Below are 10847 nucleotides of genomic sequence, written 5' to 3' on the forward strand. Positions count from 1 at the left end.
GTGTGTGTGTGTGTGTGTGTACCTATCCAACAGTGGACCTCCCTATCGTTACATACTCACCAACAGGTGAGATTTTGAAGGTCCACAGTAATGGGCCTTCTCTCTAACCTCTCCTAAAATGTTGCGAATGCAAAATGTCAGCCACTCCCAGTAATCCATGACATAAGCCCCTTTTTTCTATCTCTCTGGAAGTCGGGGGGGAGGGGGGCAGAAGTCCAACACCCAATGTGAAGACAGAAGTGTTCAGAGTGAAGCTCCTACTGAAATCTGTGTTGTGGTTGGTTTGTTTGCGGTGGTGCAGCAACTGGTTCAAGTTCTGCTTATTTTTGGTACCTGGAGCGTCAAAATGAATCCCGCTGCAGCGTAGCCTCAGCTCTCCAGACAGATAGAAGCAATGGGTTATGGGATGGTGAACTACAAGCAGCTTTGGTTTGCTTTTTCTTTCCTTACATAAAAGCACCTGGAAAAAGGAGATGAAAATTAAAGAGGGAATTCAGGTATGTATTCCCATTTTTAAACTGCCTTTTCAAATAGTTTTTATTCATGAATTAATTCAATTCTTTTTACAATTCCTCCACATTGCAAGTCCCCTCTTGACAATTTTTAAAAGAGAATTACAAAAGCAGTTTTGCAGTTATAGCATGAAAGAAGACTTTAGATATTGCATTTATTTTTGCTTTTTCAAAATCACTAGAAATAGTGGTCCACACCAGTTGCGGCTGCTGGTCTTATAAGGAGGGGAAGCTCATTTTCGGCCTACATCATAAAATGTGTCCGTTTATTTAAATGTAAATTCGCAGAGTGACAGAAGAGAGTCGCCAAACACAACGCCAGTCGTTTTTAAGAAAGACAAAGTCGCTGAGGATCAGTAACGTCTCCAGATCAACTCCGAACGACGGAATGAAAAACTTGAAAAATGCTCCGGTGGATGCTTATACTTCAAGATCGCTGATTCGCTCATTTCGCTGTCAATCAAAAAGGGACTCAGCCTCAGACAGATCATCCAATCATCATGCAGAAGCCGAGCGTCCGGGCCAGCCCACTGCCCCATAGACCCCCAGAGACGCTGAGCGTCCGATGGACGGGACAAAGCCCAGCATTTATCCAATGACCGTCTAGTTTCGCTGCAGTGGAACAACCCACTCTCTGCTTCCCCATTGAAGTCAGTAGACGCTCGGCGTGTAAAGCACTGTGGCGCTGCGGGGATAAATGAAAAGGAAGTCGTGTCGGTTACTGATAAGTAGCTGATTCTGAACAAAAGATGAACGTGTTCTAGCGCATATTTAGTCAATGAAATGTACACACAACCTCACATATTTGACCACTTATTTTGTTGACATTTTAGGGGAAGCTGAGCTTCCCTTGCAGTCTTAGAGCAATCGCCACTGGTCCACACCCTCATCTGGTCACAGCAGAAGAGTTCAAGGATGGTCTCTATAGGTGAAGGAGTCTCTCAGCTGCTTTGTTTCAAAGACGATTTATACAAAGTTTGTGATTAAAACTCTTAAAATGCTTTATTGTTTGATATTGACTCAGCTTTCTTATCCCACTGAAACTACTTTTTTTTGTTTTTGCCAGTATATGTATACTACAACTGTCTGTCGATTTTACAGTTCTTTAATGAGAGAACATTCATCCTTTTATTTTCTTTTCTTATCTTGACACCATCTTCTTTATGAGAGTGCACCTTGCACCTAGTAATAAAGCTTTGCTGAATGTTACTAGGTAAACCAGGGAAATGAAAGATGTGTGATTATTGGCACCACCAAGTGGTGAGTGCAAGAAAGAAAACAACTCTGAGGAGAGTGTGTGACTTTCACACAACACCTTCCTGTGACATTACAATAATGGCATTGTAACACATACTGTAAGTTAAATAAACAGTGGTTAAACAGAAAATAACCTGGAGTCAAATATATTGATGAATATATTGATCACTGGTTCAAGCGTACTCATTCAGTTTTCATGGCAGAGTTGTTAGATATTTTGAACAGCATCATGAAGAGGGATCTTCAGTGAGCATGGTGTCATACTTCTTCTGAGACTTCCTCTGTAAACTACGACAACCCACAATCAATCTCACTACATATGATGAATGTAGATAAACAAGCAGGATGAGCACTCAGCATTAAACTTCACCACGTTTCCACCACAGCTCAGATAATTACATACAGCTCCTTTCATACTGTTGCTGCGTGGCTACGAAAAAAATATTTGTGTATTTGAGCTAAATAAAGCTGACGCCAAATTGAATATAACAAATGATACAGGAAAAGGAAGTTGCTCTCAGTTTCTCACTGGAAGTGAATCATTTTTAATGTCTAAAGCAGAGATGGTTTTTGTTGGTTGTTTGTTTCTTAATCCTTTATTTAACAGACATGTTAAATATATACATATATATATATATATATTTAACATGTCTGTGTCTGTATATATAATTTTCAATAAATCCCATAAAAAGACCAAAACCAACAACAAATTGATCAGACTGTGTATTTAAAGCCTGACAGAACTAATTCTTCTCTACCATAGATCCGTCCATTGTTCATCACATCAGTGAGCCACACTGTTGAGACTGGGTGACGTGTTCGCTCATAACAATGAACATGGGCACTAGTTTATTCTGAGTCAAACTCATAATTGCTGCCCTACTGCGGGAGATAGTCACTAGACTTCTTTGCTGAACTGCTGCTGCTCACACGCATGTCTGTCCACACCACCAGCGCTGCTGCTGTGCCTTGAATAATGGCCATCAGTACTAATGATCATCCATCGTTGATGAGCTGTCCGAAAGTGAGTTATAACAGAAAGCAATCACGAGAGAGAGAGAGAGAGGGAGAGAGAGAGAGAGAGAGTAGTTATCTAATACTTAATACTCAATGTTTTATTGTACAATTGAATTGTCCATTAAAGAAAAGTTACAAAATATTTTCTTAGCTTTCAATTATATATTTACATATATATAGTTCTTTATATAGTTCTTAGGAAAACAATGGTCGGACTTCGGAATCAGCCAAGAAAATTCGCTTACACCTTACATCTAGGGTTAAAAAATCATGTGACCTGACATCATTAAAAGTAATCTATAGTATAGGGTTTTTAAAAAGCTTCAACATGACCAAGAAATAATCCATATGTAAAGGCTTTATCACATTTTACTTCATTAATATTATTTCATCCTCATATCCACACCATTATTACTGTGCAAACAGTTGTTATTGAAGCATCCTCAGTATATTATTCTACATCATTTGCATGGGCAACACATTTCCCGTTAGCAGCCGTGCTAATTGCAGCTGTGGACTTTACAGTCTACTGAGGATCTCATGATGGTTTTCACACTCTGTCCGGGATCAAATCATTACAGTGATCGCACAGCCAACTAACTTCCATTCTCTGCCCCGACGTGTCCTTTAAACCACTTCAACCTCATGAGCAGGGCACAACGCATTGAGATCCATGGATTATGTGAATGGAGTGGCTGTCGGACTCAGGCACTGTAGGCAATGAGGATAAAATAGGCTCCTCCAGCTCGAAGTTAATGGGGATGGATTGTGTCCGAGGTGATGCAGAGCCACATTTACTGGAGGCCGCAGCCAGGGCGAGGACCTGCACTGTGAACCTAGTGATCTGCAGCAGCACAGGGAGACTGATGCCTGCCCTCCCAACAGGCTATTACATGTGACCAGACCAGAGGTGGCTGGGAAAGTAAGGAGCAGGATTCAATGGTCGAGAGGGTTGCATTAATTAGGCTTGACCATACTGCTGCTCATCCATTATTCCTGGTCCCACTGTTGCTCATTTGGACCTGCGAGAGCAATGTGTGTGTGTGTGTGTGTGTGTGTGTGTGTGTGTGTGTGTGTGTGTGTGTGTGTGTGTGTGTATGTGTGTTGCATGCATACAATATTTGAGTAGCTCTTTTTAAAAAGAGTTTTGGCCTTTTTTCTAACTAATGTAATTTGAGCAGAGGGTAAAAGTAACATGACCGCTCTACTTCCTGTATAGTTTTCTGAAGGTTTAACTCCCAGGAACACAACCAGTACTCTAGAGCTGAAATGATCATTTGATTGAATCGATTGGAGAATTGACAGAAGATTAATTTTCAACACGTTCGAGAATTGATTAATCATTTAAGTTAATTTCTAAACAAAAATGCTACAATTTCTCTTGTTTCAGCCTCGCAAATGTGGATGTTTGCTTCTTTTCTTACTTTTTCTGTGACAGTAAACTCATCATGTTCGTGTCTGTGACAGCTGCTCAGATAAAACAAGAAATTAGAATATATTAACTTCAGCTTCAGGGAATATTGATGGACCTTTCTCACTATTCTTTGACATTTTATACGCCGAATAAGCAATCGATTAATAATAAAGAAAATAACTGCCAGTATTGATAATGAAAATAGCTGTTGTTTGTTAGCCTTACTGCTTTCCTGTCATGGATTAATATGACCTTTCCGGAGATTTTCTGTCTGATAATCACTTGACACAAAGAAAAACAGTGAAGCAATTTGAATTTCACAGAGCGTCCCCCACAAGATGGAGGATGGAGGACCTGTAATACTTGATATTTACTTCAGTGGGATCAGAATTGATATGGAGGCTTTTGGGGCTCCTGGGCAGTTTCAATGGATTTATACTGCGTTTTTTACAAAATAGTCCAAAGTGATTTGAGGACAGCTTGATCAAACCAGCAACCCTACGATTAGTGGAGGACCCACTCTGCTGAGCCACAGCCACCTCTTACTACCTTACTCCTTTTCAAGTCTTGTTACTTTTAACATTATTCAAGGATTATACAAGTGGTTCCCAAACTGGGGCTGCATCAAGGTATCTAAGCTTCCATGACAGAAACCTCTGTTGTTTTAAATTTTTAAAAATCCAATTGTTGGATGTTCAGCATTGCTTTTTGACTATCCCTGTGTTCTGGTTAATGATTAATCAGCACAGCCGATAAATTCTTTAATATGACAAATCTGATATAGTCAAATCAAAATAAAGACAAATTATGTTTTTTTTCTTACTTGCCTAACAAAACTCATCCCACCAAAAATCTGCACTGAACTTTCTCACATTTATAATTATTATTGCTGCAGGTTATTTATTCAGATAAACATGCAATTGTATACCTTATGTAACTTTTATTTTTCAACATGAAGGTCTAAAAGCAGCCTCCTTTACACTGCCAGAAATAATGTTCTGGATGGAGCATACTAACAATTTTATTTAATTTCTGTTCTGCTTTAAAGAAGGCTCCCAAACACGGCTCAGAGTACTGCAGATGCTTTGTAATTTTGAAAAACACTGTGTTTACTTGTTTTAGTTTAACAGAAAAACGCATGCTGATGGTATCAGTGTACCTCACCACAGGCAGGTGGAGCCCTGATGAGACGTGCTCGGCTGTTTGCCAGTTGCACCACATCAATAGGAAATGAACACGTGAGCTATGATTCCTGGAAAAACTTTTTGTTCCACAGTTATATGTTTAATACAAAATGTTCAGGAAATTATATCAAGATGTTCTTTGTGAACTTTTGTTTTTGTGTCTGGATTTTATTTTTGTCTTTTTCAGATGGTAAAGCTGAATAACAAAATCCAAAACTGCAACAAATGCTGCTGAAACTTACTCATACCATCATATCTTTGTAATATAACACACAACCAACTATATGACACATAAAGTTTTATGGTAATGGTTTCAAAGAACCATATAATTTGGTATTAATTACAGGTAAATTAGAGAGTGATCAGTTGGTACACTTCCAGTTATTTCTAAATGCTAAGCTAGCACAACCATGAGATTACGTACAAAGGATAATAGCTGAGCTACACATGTACACTGCGAAATGTCTTTTCAAACAAATATACGATTCAGATATATAAATGAAGAATAAAGTTTCCAGTAACAAATAAATGAGTCATGAATATATCTAGTTAAACATTTTGCAAGTAACTTGGTTAAGTATTTACAAATTGACAATGACCTGAACATCAGAAATTCTTATGGTTGCATCAAAAATGCAAAAGAAAACCCCCCAAAAAACAAGACATTTCATCAAATATACTTTACCTCAGTTTGGTCTGTAAGGGTTAGTCATACATTTTTCATTGTTTATGTCTATAATCCAGCATATTGGATTTTGAAATTAAACAAAAAATTGAGCGTGTTTATACCAACATTTGACCAACCAGATTGGGAGCGCAGCCCCTTTATATTTTATAACACTGAGAACCCCGAGGTCATGCTTTAGAAAACTTGGTAGGGTTTATATTCTACACTCAGGATTTACGGGTTTTAGCGGGTTTTTCATTAGTTGGTTGATTTATAAATAATAAAAGTTAAAGAATACATTGTTTTTCAACCAGAATTTTACAGGAAAGGCTCAAGGTCAAAACAGTCACTTTGGTCCAGACTGAAATGTCTGTTGACAACAGTTGGATTTTGGTGACTTCTCTTCTAGCCCCACCACAGTGCTGATATTTGTGATTTTAAGTGAAGTGTCTTGACAACTATTGGATGGATTGTCATGAAAAGTGGCACAAGAATTCAAGTCCCACTCAGGGTGAATTACAGTCTCTTTGTCATGGTCTCAGCCTGGAGGCTCCAGGGTTTTGGTTTTTTGGACTTTTTTGGACTTTCTTGATGATTTAGTTTTCTGTGATTTGGGTTTCTGTTCTGGGTTTTGAGTATTTCTGGTTTGGGTATTTCTATTGTCTAGTTTAGTCTTCCCTGTCTTGTAGCTCTGTTTCCCCGTGCACTTCCTGTTTTATTTTGATAGTCGTGTCACCCCAGTGTCTGAGTTCTAGTTTTGCTTCCTTTGGTTAATCATCCCTGATGTGTCCCACCTGTGTCTGCTTCCCCACCTGTTCTCCATCGTTAATCAGTTCCGTTCCTTTAAAAAGCCCTTGCTCTTTCTTGTCTTTGTGGGATCATTGTTGGTGATGTGGTTTGGTGGTTGGGTCGTTGGCAGCGCATGTATGAACTTTGGTTTTTGTTTGAATAAATTCTTTCACACTGGTTCCTCTGCATCTGAGTCTCTCACCCTCACCCCTGCTTCATCGGTTCGTGACACTCTTTCCTGATCCCCTGATGTTTCATCCTGCACCACCATGACAGCAGAATATTATTTTGTCCAGTACTGCCTGCAAAACTAATGGCACTCCCATCAGCCTCAGCTCTACTTTGTGTTTAGTACTATTTAGCAAATGTTTGAATACTAATACATGATAAACATCCTCAACAGCATGTTAGCATATTGGCATTAGCATTACCTTCAGTCCAACCTACCAGAGCCTCTAGCATGGCTTCAGACTCTTAATCTTGTTGTATAAGTAGATGGCAGCCATTCAAAACATACTTGTTACCATGCAAAATACATGTTTGCTACTCAAACCTTGAAATTCCGGTATGAGTCTTTATTGGACGCACTGTGGGTGTTTATATCAATATAAACAAGGCAGTAAACACCTCCCCATTAGCATTACTAACTTACATTATTGCCTTGCATGAGTCTGAATAAAATGCAGGGCTGCTGATGATTTGAATGTGCCTTCTGATTGGACTGAAGCACAGCTCCTAGCCCGCTAACAACCAGCAGGCAAGCTCTCAGCTCATTAGTCCTAGCTCCTCTCACTCAAGACACACATCTTCCAGAGACTCCACACCACAGTGGGGGGAATGACTGGGATAAATAAGGAATAATCAAGGAATCGTTCTGGCTGTGAGATGACCTGAATACTGGGCTCCTTGCCGTCATGGAGGCTCTGCCGACACACTGCTACCATTATAATGAATGGAGCAGTGTATGGAGAGGACAGAGAGAGACCTTCAGTACAGTCCCACTAATGTTTGGGGAGGAGAAGGACGCTCTTTTGTAGTCGGGTTCATACAGAGGCTTGTTTCAGTACAACTTTTGCATGCTGTGATGCCTGCCCACGTTCTATATTTGGAACAGAATCATTTGCAAGACAAACAATATGAATTTAAATTTTTACCTATTAATAACAGTCGGTGAGTGGGAAGTCATAGATAATTGCAGAGGAAGGGTTCTCAAAAATAAAACATCCTCCTCCAAAAATTCACACTCACAGCTGAGTTAGTGTCTATGCAGCTGACATGAAAGACATGTGGTTCAGACAAACCAACCAGATGAGACAAACAATGACAATGTAGGTGGGGAGAGAAAAACAGACCAGAAGCACACAAACACAGACCACACAATGCAAAATAATACTTTTCACCCTTCAAAGTCTAATTATAATGAAAAATGTATTCAAATGACAAATGAGTCATTTTGGAAACTCTTGACAGTGTGAAAGTGTTCAGATGCGGCTAAACATCAACTATATGCTAATAAAAAGCTTTTTTTCCCACCTCTCCTTGTCACAAACTGCATTTCAAACTGATGTGCCACGGCTCTTCACAAAGTTCACAAAGCCATGACACGTTGCTGCAGTATCAGATCAGGTATCTTCCTCCATGAGGATAATATTTCATGTACAGGACATTCGTTTTCTAGTCAACTTCAGCGGTGAGCCACCGCCGGTCTCTGTCCATCCATCATCTCCTGACCTTCAGCTCGGTGCCCTGACGGCTGCCTGGGGCACGGGAGAGTGACTAATGTCGTCTCAACCGCCACCTCCCTGCACCAAAGGCCTCTTATATCCGTCCAGTATTATCCGAGCCTGGCGTCTACAGATTCCTATCACCGCTCCCAGCTTTAATTATTCACGCTGCTGAATCACACTCTCATTGTAGAGATAGCCAGACTGGCCAGACTACCTGCCCTCTCCCTCCCTCAGATCTTATCTCTCTGGCTGTATGACACAATCTCATCCTCCTCTTAAATACTGTAAATGAACTACTACTGAACTACTGGACTTTCCTGTAAGCATACAATGAGTAAAACATGCAGTCTAAAATTAAGCCAAGATAAGAGTGACTGTATGCAAGGATGTAAGTTTGTATCAGAAGTCACTTCTCCTTCAAGCTAAAAACACAACAACCTGTTATGGCTATTTCCTGTCTTATAATGTTTTCTATAACAATGATGGTAGTCAAACAAAGGAATTCAAAAAGTTGTTTAAGTTTCAAGCGGAAAGCTTGTCACATGGTCATTGTCTGAAACCATTCCTCATATATATTTACTATGTTGGATTTTGGGGGGGGGGGGTGAACTTAAAGTGTGTACTGTACTGTACTGTTACCCCCATATTTGAACAATTTTCAGGTTTGTATGAGGGCTGGCTTTTCACCTCGCTTTTGCTACTTACACAAATTCACTTGCAGTTTCATGAATTGATATTGCTGAATATCATCTTCACCAAGAAGAAAACAAATGAACCTTACAGCCTCATCTTTAGTTGGTGTTCTGTATACAAGAATATTATCCATTACACATTGTCAACTCTAAATCACAAATATATGTGAATGTCATTAGTTTTGCAGGTATTTCAGTGAATCAAAGTACTGGAAAATTTTGACCTGATAACGACACTAGATGAAGCCGAATCATAATCAAGTCTTCCTCTGGGGGCCATAAATGTCCGAGCAAAATCAGTGCCAGTCCATTCAATGGTCAGTCTGGACCGAAGGGGTGACCTGCATAAGTATTTAAAAGATAATTGGTGAAAGTTAGGTAGGAAATGTCAAGCCTCTTTTACTGTAACTTTATTGTTATCATGTCTACAAAGGGACTTTCTGCCACTGCAGCTGTGCTTGATGTGGTTTATGAGTGCGATCGCACGCGACCTTCCTGTGAAGCTGGCAACTCAACATTACTATGACTTTAACTTCAGTGTGATGACCATGAGTGCATGAAGAACTTGGGTAATAGTAAAATGTGAAAATCCTGAAATCTTTGTCTCCCCCCCAGACTGGGACTCTGGATCTTATTTCTTAGTGACAGAGGAGGGGAGGATGGCTCATTTTTTTGGCTGCTGGGAGGAGGGAGGGGTGGGGGGGGGTGGTTGAGGGCACAGGATGAGCTGCCAGATTGACAGGCTGATGGGGCTGTCGCTGGGGGCCAAGGTGTAGAGACTGGCTCAAAAGATAAGCATCAGTGAGAATATGAGAGGCGAGATGGTAATCTTTCACAGGAAGTCAGGCTATACCATTGCAGAAGAAACCACAGGAGAGAGGCTGACCTTGTGGGCCTGTGTTCAGCTGCATCGCTTTTCAGAGGAGGCCTGGCCTCCAACCCACTGCAGACAGGAAGATACTCCGTCATAGTACTGCTCTATTTAGAAACAAAGACAAGTCAACTCAAGGGTTTCTGTGCTGATCACTGTGAAGTCGTCCTTCACTTTATTTTGCTCATCAGTTTTGCATCACAGCACGCTGTCAGCATGAGAACCAATAATCTGAATCGATATATCGTCTGAGAACTTTTGCACAACATTTAGCTCAGACTATTGTAGACGACAGTTTTAGCTGACATTTAAATTCCTGACTTTCAAGGTGTGTTCAAACAGAATGCGAAGCACACTTTTGCTTTGCATTATTTGATAAATTTAACCACTGGACTGTTTGTGTTTAAGCAAGCAACCAATGCCCTAACTGTGGCAAACAAGAACTCTGTGTATGGTAATGTGCCTGTTCTCTAGAACAACTTCCTGGTTCAACAATGACCGACAGTACTTGCCATAGTTGTGCACACTCAAGGTTTCCCTTTGCACTGAGGGATTATAGCAGTTCAGTCCAATAAAGTGGTAGTTAATGTGGCTAAACTGTCAACTTTTTACAATGTGTATGAATGCCTCACTGTTTGTGCGTTTTCAGCGTTGCCTGCATCCTCGAGATCTCACTGATCACTTTGCTGATTACGATGTTATAACTGATGAAACTGA

Source organism: Seriola aureovittata, chromosome 8 (assembly GCF_021018895.1).
Source record: "Seriola aureovittata isolate HTS-2021-v1 ecotype China chromosome 8, ASM2101889v1, whole genome shotgun sequence".
Lineage (NCBI taxonomy): Eukaryota > Metazoa > Chordata > Actinopteri > Carangiformes > Carangidae > Seriola > Seriola aureovittata.